Genomic DNA, 13,307 nt, shown 5'->3' on the forward strand with positions numbered 1-13,307 from the left:
GCATGACTCACTTTTCCTTAAAATGTTTATTGTTCCCTAAAATAATTATCTTGAAGACCTTAGATATATCCTGGATTTCAGTCTCCTAATTGAACTTTCCAGTCATAGGTCACCTCTGGAATCCTCCCAAAATACTATGCTTGTGGTTACCAGCTCTCCAGTTCTTCAATTTCATTTCTCCATTAGATCTTGTCAGTTTCAAAACTCTCTGAGGAACACAGAACAAAACATCAAGAATACTAACAGAGCTGCAATAGTGCATTTCTCCACAAAATTGTGCTTTTCTTATAAGGTATATTTTGAAAATTCAGTTCAGTTTTTCCATATCTGTACTTGCTCATCATCTCTAATCCTGCTGCTGAGGCACAGAATAATTTCGTTGAAGTGTGGAATCAAAATATGCTGGCATAGAAAACAAAACCAAAATTACATTGATCGTATATGCTCAGCAAGAGTTCACATAAGAACTCACTAAAATAAATTCAGTCTTTCATATAAGAAGGATGATAACTATATGGTTGTAAAAAAAAAAAAAAAAATTAGTATGTGACTTTTAAAGGAAATTTGATTATACACCTAAAATATGTTATAATGACAGCAGGTGTAATGACAGTTATTATGATAAGTACCTCACCATGGAACTCCTAAAAATCTCTCTTAATTATATAAAAGTTTTAAATTATTTTATTTAGTTGTCTTTTTTTTTTTTCATGTGACTAAATTAATTTCAGAGAAGTTAGTACTGATGCTACGAAAATAAAAACACAGAGAGAATAAGCATGAATTACTCTCGCTTCATCACATCACGGAAAAAGGAGGTTGTTACCTTGTGGGAAATGGCTGTTGCTCAGTTGCAGTTTATTTTCCTAGCATCATTTGAGAGCATCAGTGCCATTTTATGCTTTTCACTCTGCTATGTTAACCAGTTGGGAACACATTTTATGCTTTGGGGTTTTTTTCCAGCATACATGCATGTGCAGTTGTGCTATTGTACTATATATTTTTACTACACCTGCAGATAAAAACTAATGAAAATTCTTTACAAGAAAATAGAGTAAGGGAACACTCATAGAACGTATCAGTGCACAACATTCATATCCCCGAGGGGAAAAAAAAAAAAAAGATATAAGATATAGAACGGTTTTCATAGAACCATAGAATCATTTGAGTTGGAAGGGATCTTTCAAGGTCAGCATGTCTGACTACCTGGCAATAAACAAAGACACCTACAGTCAGATCAGGTTGCTCAGAGCCCCATCCAGCCTCACCTTGAGAGTTTCCAGGGACAGAGCATTCACCATATCTCTGGGCAAACTGCTCCACTGTCTGACTACCCGTACTGTAAAATAAAATAAAAAATAAAAATTCTTATATCCAATCTAGATCTCCCCTATTTTAGTTGGAAACCATTTCCCCTCGTTCTATCACCACAGACCCTGCAAAAGAGTCTACATTCATCTTTCTTATAGTCTCCCTTTAAATACTGCAATGTATCTATCTGGGAGACTGCAATCAAACTCCTTTAAATTAGGAGCATTTTCTTTGTCTCAGAAATGCCTGGAACAATACATTCTCCCTATAAACATTCTTCTAACATAGCTGAAGAGTTGTGAAGCAATCAAAAAATTGTAGAAGATGAATGCACTGTTTCGGAAAATGTTTATCCAAGTTGTTACAGACAGCAAAGTCACACCTAACGAAAAAGGAATGTAATGATCCTCACAATATACAAAGGCTACTCCAAATGTAATGCCTCGTATTTTATTATGTTGGTCTACGATGTTAGAGGCAGATGTTGACGGTATGGCAGTAAAGGGTGAACTTCACCACAAATATTCTACATGTTGTCGCTGTACGAGAGATAGCAGCAGAGGCGCAGTCTGATAGAATGGTGTCTGACATGGAAGTACATATGTGGGAAAGACGCATGATTAAATTCCTCTGTGTAGAAATAATGGCACACACTGACATTCGTTGATGCTTACTGAATGTTTCTAGACACCAAACAGGGGATGTGAGCACAGTGAGTCAGTAGCTGATGTGTTTCAGCAGTGGCAACAGCGAGGTGAAAGCCAAGCCACATACTGAACATCCATGCACAATTGTCATCCCATGATACAAAGCTTGTTAATCACTGATGAAAACGCATATTATTCAGAATTGTGAGTATCAACAAAATAAGATTTTTCATGGTAAAAGAAATTCTAAAAATCCTAAAACTATTTCTCTAGGCAAAAATATTTTCTAGTATATAACAACTGCCATTTGCAGAAACTACATCTGGTAACTATTTGTATTTATACATAGCTCCACTTAATTATTTGTGGAAAAGGCGTATTACGCTCTCAGATTTTGTAGGTGACTAAAATTACAATCATCCTGCTCAATATTGTCATCTCCTAATACATAGTGAGAGGTTCTTAGACACTACCACAGTTTCTATCACAGTAAATAACCATGAAGTCTGCAGCTGATAAAAAATCCTGTAATAGTTTCACATAATAAATAGCAATAAAGGCTAAACTGCAGCAACATAAAACCTAGCTTTTCTCTTTTTGCATAAAAGAACTCAGTTTTGGATCTGGTTTTGTAAACTTTAATATTTCATCCTGAATTATGACCCACTAGTATTTTACGATGTCATTTCTCCTCTGTGTCCAATTCCAAATTTACTGTGTTACAAAGATGATCACCCAGAAGTGTATTTCTTCCTTGATGTGGCCAGTGAATACTTAAATTTCACAAAAAAAAAAAAAAATTAAAAAATTGATTTTGTGAGCTGTTTTCTTAGCTGTGCTATCACCTTCATATCACTTCATATTTATGGTGATCCTTCAACAAATCTTTATCACTCCTTATTTCTGCTTACACACGTACTATGAACATCAATTTTGTATTGTTATTCTTACCTGGACCAACTTTGGATGCCTTCTGGAAATGCAGGATGCCTGAAGATATGAAGACATTTTTTATTTTGGAAGCCATTAATTACGCCACATTAAGTAATGAATATTTCAACTGGACTACTTTCATTTGTAATTCTGAAATGCCAATTTTGTAATGCTGAAACATTGTTTGCAAGCTAAAAATAACTAAAAACCAAAAAAGACTAACTTATTATGTATGCACGGGTAAAGATTTAAGTTAATGTTCCCAATTTTGACCAGTATGTCACTTTTCTATCCAACACAAGCTTTACCTTCTATTAGAAGGAAAAAAAAAAAAAAAAAAAAAAAAAAATAAAACACCTCTCCATGGTTAACAGCGTGGAAGAAATTTCTTCTGTAATGAATATGTGAATAGCAAAACTCCACCTAGCTTGTTTTGAGAAAATTTTGAAGAAATACAACTTTATTTTGAGAAACCTCAAAACACCAAGTGCCGGATAATCAATGCCATCCAGGAAAGAAATTCATCAGGGAGACAGCATGGCCTAACAAACTGAAGGCTTTATACACCAATATGAGAATCCCACAGTAGACCTAGTAGTGCAAAAGGAATGAGCAGGTCACCAAATAATGATTTAAAGCTCGATATGGGATACACTAAGCCAGCATTTGGGTACGTTGGTTGAATAGGCCAGTCCAACAGCATTTCCCTGGAGGAGAAGGGAAATACCAGTTGAAAGAAGAAATGCTGCACCAAAAGCACAACATCTTCACAAACAGCAAGCACAGAGCCAATAGCTTTTGTCTCTCTGTCATGGTTTTATGATTTTTGGTTATCAGTATTCCACATCATAACACCATGTAGTGCACTGGGAGTTTAACTGTTCATGCTCAAGTTCCGAATACCTGTCCAGAAGAGAATCATAGAATCACCAAGGTTGGAAAATACCTAAAAGATCACCCAGTCCAACCGTTCACCTATTCCCAATAGCTCCCACAAGAAGAAGAACTACATTCCCCTTGCTGTCCAAGAGGAGATATAACTCCTGGCAAGGTCACCTGATGAGGTCTTCTTTGTCAGCTCTACTTCATCAGCTCTTTTTCATCTCCCTGCTGCTCAAATGGACTGCGCATCTCATCTCAGAGTTACGGTGAGGCATATCCACCTTTTGGAAATTCTCTCTCTCATTATATTTGATTTATTAGCTTCAATTCTAATTATATTGTATTGTGGTGTATTATCTTGCATTCCAATACTACATTTAGTAAATTTGTTTATCCTCAGATTGTTGCCACTGTTTTTAGGGGTATCCTCACTTTGCTCATCACTCCATTCATGAAAGAAATAAAAAATAAATTGGACAGTGTGAGGAGGAAGAACTCTGCTGCTCCTGTTACAGGCATGCCATACAACAAACCCAAACAGACTTCCAAATCTGAACTATCTTGAATCAGCTTTTCCATTCTCAAACATAATAACACTCTGTAATAGCACTTTAAAAATATTCATTATTTCCACACAGTTCTATTTAACACGAGTAGTAATTGCTTGACAAAATAAAATGTTAAATCTACATCTTTTTTGTATGTAAATAATAAATGCTGTACTGCTCCACTAGACGAACAAAATGGATCACTAAGAACTGAGACAGAAGGAAAACCCTAAGACTTTAGAAAGTAACACAACACCCATTTCACATCTATATCACCATGCAGCACGTATAATAATTTCCATTACCAAGTAACAAATTTATGATCCTTCCTGTGGAAGCACTTTTCTCCTGGACAAGATTTCTTCAAGAGGAAACTTCAGAAAAATGCTGTAAAACTTCTGATTCCACAGGTAGATTAACACATCTGCAATAGGGAAAAGAGGGAGAGGGGAAAAAAATACACAACTTTATCCATATGTTTTTAACTTTAAAAGTGCAATAGAGAAAGGAATGTGGGGAATGCAATGCTAAGAAGCTGCATGTTTTCTCCAAATCTACAATTCCTGTACGCAGTAACATAACTCTGCAGCATGTTGCTCAGAAACTGAGGGAAACATAGACACACAAATAAACCAAATGGTCAGATTTGCACAAATGGTTAGGGATTTACAGGTTCTTACAAATAAAATTAGTCTAAATTAAATCAAAACCTGTAGGAATTGGAAGAGATCTGCATTATAACTCCTTCTTTTAAAATGTGGAATACAGCATGAAGTGACACTTCAGGGTACAGACAATGTACAAAATATTTAAATCCATCTCCAAAAATTTTGTGTGCAATGGAAAAATGAAAGGGAAAAACTCAATTTGTAAAATCATACTTGCAATCTCATTATTATGTTAACATTTATTAAGGACTTAAAAGACCATTGAAACTACAGGAATGTCTAGTTTGTATGCAGTCAAAAGAGAGAATTTGGTTTAACAATCATAGTGATTCATGATGAATCCTTTTCCTCCTATCACCATAATTTCTTCAGAGGGTTATAACCTACCTACTTGTTGGCCTTTTCCTATGCAATAAAGCTTTTCTGAGGAAACCTTTAGTTACACATGATTGGTAATACTAAAATAACTTCTGTTATCTAACCCCTTCGGTCTCATTCAACTACTTAAACTATATGGATTAAGCTCTTATTAAGTTAATGACTGTGGCATTCTCCGGAATCTGTTTCCTGGAGAGGATTTTTGGCTGTTTCTTAGAGTCATATAACATCCATACATATACTCCTTTAACCTTGGAAGTCACTTTTTCATTTCAAATTAAATTAGGAAATAGCTACGAGACATTTATTTGATCTAAAATTTACATCTTCAGAGCTTTCCATTGTTTCAGTGAGAAATAATAAATTATATTAAATATTTTTAGAAGAGTAATTATTTTAGAAAAAAAAAAAGATAATATGTGGTACATCTAGAAATTTCTACAAGCTTCCTCCTGTTACCAAGAATTATTTCTTAAATAAGAAAAAGTCATTTTCCTCTCATACTTGAAAGCTTGAAAATAAATCAAACCAACATATAGGCAATACTGACCTCAACAACTAAAAATTACATTTTGAATGAATTCACTAATCTCATTGTGCATATTAAGATACCATAAGAACTCAGCATAATAAAATCCTGATATGGATCAACATTTGAACAATTATTTTATTACTAAATATATTTTATTTTATTCCTTGATTCTCTGAGAATTCAGTTTAAATGAAAGGAAAAAGTCTCATTTAAAGGACATGTCCAATCAAAGAATAATGTAGGCACTCCTTCAGCTGAACACGTTTTCACAGTTTTGGTTTCAAATGTATGCTTTTACGTAAACTGCAGTTGAGCTTATTATATCATTAAAGTATCTGATACGTATTCTTGGACTACTAAGGAATGCATGGACTTCTTTTATGGAGTCTGGGTCCACAGAGAAATTACAAACAGGTTCCAAAAGAATAATCAAAAAATTGAAAATCAGAAATTATGTTCTACAGGGACAGCGACTGGGTTATTTGGTGCATATAGTGTACAGAGGCCAGCTGGCAGGAATTGAAGCACATATTTTAAATATCCAACACAGTTCTGCATTAGTGGCACCGTGTTCCTCTGGGCCCTTCTATAATTTCCATATTTAGATATAAATTAACAGGGCAAAGGCCTCTGTGTTCACTAAAATTAAGTTCATCATAATGCAGAATGAACACATCCAACATTTATACATTAATACTTCCTTGAAATACCTCAGAGACATCCTAAGGAGCTCCCCTCAGATGAATGAAATTCTGCCTGCTTCAAGGAATGTATGATATCATTAATAGAAATAAGTATGATATCATTAATAGAAAACAGTTAAAAGCCAATGACTCTACTGTGGTTTAACTCGGCAGGTGGCTGAGCACCACAGTCATTTGCTCACCCCCAAGCTTCCCAGTGGGATAAGGGAGAGAATCAGGAAAAGAAGGTAGAACTTTTATTTACTAAAATAGAGAAAAGGAAAAGGATTATAGTTACAACAAATATACATATATGAATGTATATAACAATTGATGCACAAGAAATTGTTTACCACGCCGCAACCAATGATCAACCGGCTCCCCAAGCAGTGGAAGAGAGAACCCCAACTCCCTTCAAAACTTCTTCTGCATGATGCCATACGGTATGGAATGTCCGTTTGACCAATTTAAGTCAGCTGCCCTAATTCAGTTTCCTCGGAGCTCCTTGAGCCCTTCACTGCAAATGGTCTCGGCATTGCTAAGCGCTGCTTAGCAAAAACAGTAAACAATGCTGTGTTATCAACATTGTTTTTCTCCTAAAACCAAAACACAGCACCATACCAAGTACCCTGAAGAAAACAATTCCATCCCAACTGACACTAGGACAGACTTTACAGAATAGCCTCTGAAATTCAAACATGTCAGTACTGATGCCTTCAGAAGCATCTTCATCACAGCTAATTTTAGATGTTCCATTAGGTTTCTTGTGTATTGCATCACTGTCAGCTCCCTTTCAATATAAGACAGGGCTTCTACAGCACCCGGGTCAAATATGTTTAGCTATCATCACTGCTTTTTTTTTTTTTTACTAGACCTAAAGATCTCATCTGTTCTTTCTTGCTTTGCCCAGAAATTTCCTTTCTTTTATTCTTTCACATATAAAACTCAGGCATTTTGTCATGCACTACTTTTATCTATTTCTGAACTGCTGTGCTCTGTTCATCCTGCTTTCAAATAAACGCATTAAAAAAATGCAATGGAAGACCTGGTAGAAAAGGCTGAAGCCTTGCCATCTTTATCTCTCATGTTGAGAGATTACAAAGACTGTAGAGAACGCCTGATTCATGAGTAACTATGTGGGTTTTGGTGGTCTGAAGGTGTCAGGAATAGCATAAACATTGGCCTTCCGCTTGTTTTGAAAAAATAGCCTCTAGGTCAGATATTTCATTTTCTAACACCACATCAAGTCAAAACCATAGAGTATATTGAAATATGCCGCCTAACTTCCATTTATATCTGCATAAAGATTAATGTAATTCTTGGTATCAACACAGGGTGCATGTAGTTTTTTGGGTGGTTTTTTTTTTTTTTTTTTTTTAGAACAGTTCCCCACTTCATTGCCAAGTCTCTAAAAAGAGCACAGAAAAATCAAAGAAAACCCTTTACAGAATGCACTCAGCTTGGGTTACTTCACTAGAGTAATATGTAGCATTGTGAAGGAAATTACAGCAATTTGTAGTTTTTAGAATATAAAAATCATGAATGGTACACCCTTAGGGCAGATTAGAACGATAAGAATGAATTTAGAAAGAAAGTTAAAAACAATGGCAATAATAGAAAGAGAACAATAACATTTTTTTAGCTAAATAAAAAATAAGGAAAAAACAAACAAACAACTAAACAGAAAGCTTAATAACCTAATTTTTAAACTTGGCTATCTACATTATTTTCCCCCATTACAGAATTAAAACAGTAATCACAATGGGGCCTTAATTACATGTATCATTTGCTCTTAACTCCCTTTCATTTTACCTTGCACTTGAGAAGCAGTTGGAAAGTACTACAGAATTCCAGGGATCTGGAGGTAATATAACTAATGACTGTAAATCAGATTTTTACCTCTAAAATGCTGGGTTTAATCTAGCCTCATGGCAATTACTGTGAACTAGTCAATGCAAAATAAGAAAACGGTACCTGTCCAGTTTCTCTAATGAAACATCTTTAAAAAGTTAGTAGCCTAGATGACTGACATAAGGAAAATCAGTGTTCAAGGTGGCTTAGCAACTGAACAATATCTTCTTTCTATAAATGCTAGTTTGTTGAACAAGAGAATGAGAAATAAAAGCAATTACTTCTCTCCCTCTGTTTCTATTAACATTAGCGCCTACATCCAAAGCAAAGGTCAGCATGCTACCACATTAGAGATTTTGCTTGGGGAACCCAGGAACACTGTGTGGGAATGAAAGTAAATCCAAGTAGTAGGGTGACAAAGCGCATAGAGTAAAAACACTATATTATTCCCAGTAGAACGTTCAATTCACTTATAAAAGTGCTGCAGCAAATAATTATTTTTCATTCCTCCATAAAAGAATACAAATCCCAAATAATAAAATTTACCAACTTAAAAAAAAAAAAAAGACAACTAAAGGAAAAAAAAAAAAAAAGAAGAAGAAGAAGAAAAAAAACCTAACAAACTAGCAACAAATACCACCAACACAAACATTTCTTCATGGAAAAAAGCTGTCAACTGTAGCCTTTTCCAGAGCTGGAACGCTGAAGTTAAAAACATTGCTTAGGATACTTAAGTGGTGAATTAACAATGAGTGACATGCTGACTCAGAAGAAGTGCCTGATTAACACAGTAGTTTCAAAGACCATTATGGATGTGGTTTCTAACTGTACTGCTCCATTTGGGAGTGAGGCAGTATCTGGTTTCATTAGTACTTAGGAGGAAAACCATTGTATGGTTTCCTTCAGGAAAACTAAGGAAGCACTGGCATCCCACTGCCATTCTTTCTTTACTATCTTCTTTCTCCTTTTATGAGTGAACTGTCTTAAAATCTATACGAGTTAGAAAAACAAAGCTTTTAATATTAGTCAAAACAAGTGCTTAGTTAGGAGTAGTAGCCCCAATTTTCTTTCAAAATTGCAATTCAAATCATTACATTCCACTTAATTAAAATCCTGTTGTAGTTTCAGTTAGATAAACTGTCACTCACTTTGTTTGACCATGAATGAAGCCGCACACAAAACAGTAGTTTGTTCTTCTGTTAAAAAAAAGAAAAAAATCATGTTCTTGCCTAATTTGATCAGCATAAAAGCAATTTAAGCAAAATTTAAATAAATGTTATTTCCCTGCAGACCAAGGAGAAAGCCCTAAATGAAGCAGATATCAACACTACAGCCAATAGAGAACTCCATGCCAGAACAGGTGAACATTTTCCAAAGGTAAAAGCCCATAGGCAGCTCACTATGGATCATATTTATCCTGAAGGACTGCAGCTTGTGGGAAGGAGCTACACTGGAGCAGATTTATTCTCAGGGGTTATAGCCCATGGAAGTCCATGCTGAAACTAGGAAAAAGTGTAAGGAGGAAGGAGCAGCAGGGAGGAAATGGTAAGGACTGACCATTGCACCCGTTCCCCATCTCCCATGCATCGTACAACAGAGAGAAGGTGATAGAAGACTGACTTGGGTTGTAGGAGATCATGTAATTCCAATCCTCTACCGTAGGGCACCACTAAATCAGGTACTGGATAGGAAAACGAAGTCAAAAGCAAGAAAAACTCCAAAATTTAACATAATAACCATTAAAGAAACTTCTGTGGACTATCGCTTGTATGCGAGTTCTTTGCATTAGCAAATCTCTTACAGAAAATGACAAACATTCGAGATATGCAAAAATACTGAAAAGGCTTATACCTCTTCAGTTTTGTCCTTATAGTTCTTTGACTTTGAAAAAAATTCAAGAAAAATCAGCAGCTTCAGAATCAAGCTTCTTTCTCTTCTTCCTTTCTTTTTCATCAAAGATTATTGAGTTCAAACTGTGCTATTTACATTTTAACAGCTGAAAGAAAAGAAATAAAGAATTTACTCAACAGAAACTCACATGAAGCAGTCATGAGAAATCTTGGAAAGGAAAAATAAATTGCTTCATTGCAATGATAAGCTCCTCTTGTATGTAATTTATGAAAAGACAACTGTCATCAAAATTCTTAATTTATAGTGTTCAACAAAATGCTACTAACTGAAAAGCATTAATCAACATCACCAAGTTAATGTGCTTTGTCAAACTTCTCAGTCTCTTCTGCCAAAGAAGAGCATTTTTGACAAGTAGATTGATTAGTGAGCTAACAGTGTTTGACTGAGGGGAAAGTCTGTGACAAGTGCCTTTAAAGATGTTAGCAGTAATTCTATTTGCTCATACATTAGCTGTGCACAATACTATTGTTTTGCAAAATGCTTGTCAATAAGACTGATAAGTTATTATGTGGTTGTAAGAAATTCTGTTTCAAACCTGTTCTCATTCTCCTTGTAAAATAATCTATAACGAGTTAAAACGTGCAGCTCACCTGAAAGATCTCAATAACAATCAACCACAGAGAGCCTTCCCAGCTGAAACATATAAAACAGTTAATATAGATTATCGCCTTGGAGCTCAAATAAACAATGAAAAAAACATACTTGCTTCAATTTTTTTAAGAAGTGTAATATCTACCCTAGAACTAAGGAAGAAACCAGCTTCACACAAACAAAGAAAAGTCTAAACATGGAACAGCTTTCAGAAACCAGCTACTACTACTTCTAATTTTTCCTAATTAGATATTTGAGCTATTGGCATCAAGACTTTCTCTTCTGAAAGTTAGTGGGAAAAATAAAAATGAATTTTAATACAAAAGGCTTATAAATAAGAGCGCATGCCTGACTTTTCATACAAAATATGAAAATCAAAATATAAAAACCCAATAGCCAGTGGTATTTGGAAACGACCTGCCCATGAGCATTCTTCAAGTCTGAGAGATCTGAAGCAGCACAGATCTGACGTGGGTAGCTCTGTGCCATCCACTTGCTTGTGCAAGTAACTGTTAATATGGCAAGCATGGGAGAGTATGGCACAAATGTGTGCTATAATCTGTTCATCCAGGGCAAAAACAGCAGGACGAGGTGAAAATGTCTGAAATTATTACATTGATGTACTTTAAGATTCTTCCAAAAGTAAAAAAAAAAAAAAAAAAAAAAAAAAAACAAAAAAAAAACCAAAAACCAAAACAAAAGAGCAGCCCTACTGGATTGAAACATGGGTCTGTCTAGCCTATTTCATCTCTGATTGTAGCTATGAGCAATAATACTACAGAATAACTACTCTTTTAGAGAAGAATAACAGCAGATCAAATCTTTAGTCTGTTATTTTCCTGTCCTCTGATCAGTTTTGGTTCAGAAGACTTCCTGAGCATGTTGCAGTTTGTCTATTTAGTATTCAACAATGAACATTCATTCCAAATATTTGTTCAGTCACTCCCTTGAGGCTACATAGAGTTTTGCATCCCTGCAACATCTTTTGGGTGTATATAGCAAAGATAAATAATAGTGAGGAGAAATTATTTTTACCAGACATCTCAGGTATCACTCCCTAGTAATGGTGACCAGCATAAAGCCTTTCCCTATGAAGACAGAGTTCCTTCACTGTGTGCGCCTTAATATAGATCTACATTCCATTTGACCTGCCATTTTGCCCATTCATGCTGTTTCCTAATATCCTTTGGCAATTTTTCAGTTTCAGTTTTCATCCTACCTACTCTGAAAAATCTTGCACAATCATCAGATTTTGTCATTTTACTGCTAACTAATTTTTCTGATCAATGAACACATTTTCCCTTGCACAGAGCGCTCCCACCACCAGCAATTTTCATCTAACAAAACAAACAAAAACAATATTTTTAAAAATATGTTTAGTATTTTTTCACTTCCTAACTTGTGCCATTTTTTCCCTCCTGTGCTATGGCCACTTAAGTGCATTACAAGTTTAACATTAGGAATTTGTCAAAGTTTTTTTTTTTTTTGGAAAACCAAAGATCATGTCAAACAGATCGCCACTAGCTACAAGCTCATTGACTTCCTGAAAAAGTTGTTCTAAAGATGACCCTCACATTTCAGAAGACTTTTCCAAAGCAGCTCATGTTTACTCAGGTAATCATGAATTACCTTCTATTATACTATTATATATTGCAGCCCTGAAGTTTCCAAAATAGAATTATATTTGCCACTCTCTAAAAACCTGCTTTCAAAGAATACTTAGGCAAAAGGTTGAACACATCCCTGTCATTAACTATATGTAGCCACTAATTTAGATGTTTTGTCCTATAGTTGCCTTACAGTTGGCTGAATACCATCCAATCCTGATGATTTTTTAGACACAATTTTCCATGTTTGTGAACAACTACTAGCGCATTTTCTGTAGAAGATTGCTCTTGATTCCCTTTCTTCTCTAGAAAGAAAGGGTTCTAGTAAAGGTTCTGGTACAGAAAACTTACCATTTCCCTACCTGAAATGGGCACTAGCAAAATTGTTTTAATATACCTACAGTGACCTTTCCCTCTCCAACTGGTCTTTACTTTATTTAAGTCCTCAGCTGGCATGATCTTTGCAAGGATTTTTGCTCCTTTTGTGCTGGAAGAAGGATTTTAGTCAAGTTTGAATTTTCTGCAGTGCACTGAGGCATTAATGCAGTTCGATTGTCAAGTCTCTCTAACATGAAATACATCTCTGTTCATCTTTCATGTTCCTTTTTTTGGGTACTTGGCTTCCTTAAGGCTCTGGTGAAAACCATACAGTATCTCCTTAAACCAGAGCTAAGGGCTGCCTTGGGTGAAGTTGCAACTTTTCTTATATCATTTTCTCAGGCACAGAAACTCTGCTTTACCTTGCTTCTCTCACTGCTCCTGCAT

This window comes from Centrocercus urophasianus, unplaced genomic scaffold (genome assembly GCF_019232065.1).
Source record: "Centrocercus urophasianus isolate 14NV4802_14NV808 unplaced genomic scaffold, USGS_Curo_1.0 seq_11, whole genome shotgun sequence".
Lineage (NCBI taxonomy): Eukaryota > Metazoa > Chordata > Aves > Galliformes > Phasianidae > Centrocercus > Centrocercus urophasianus.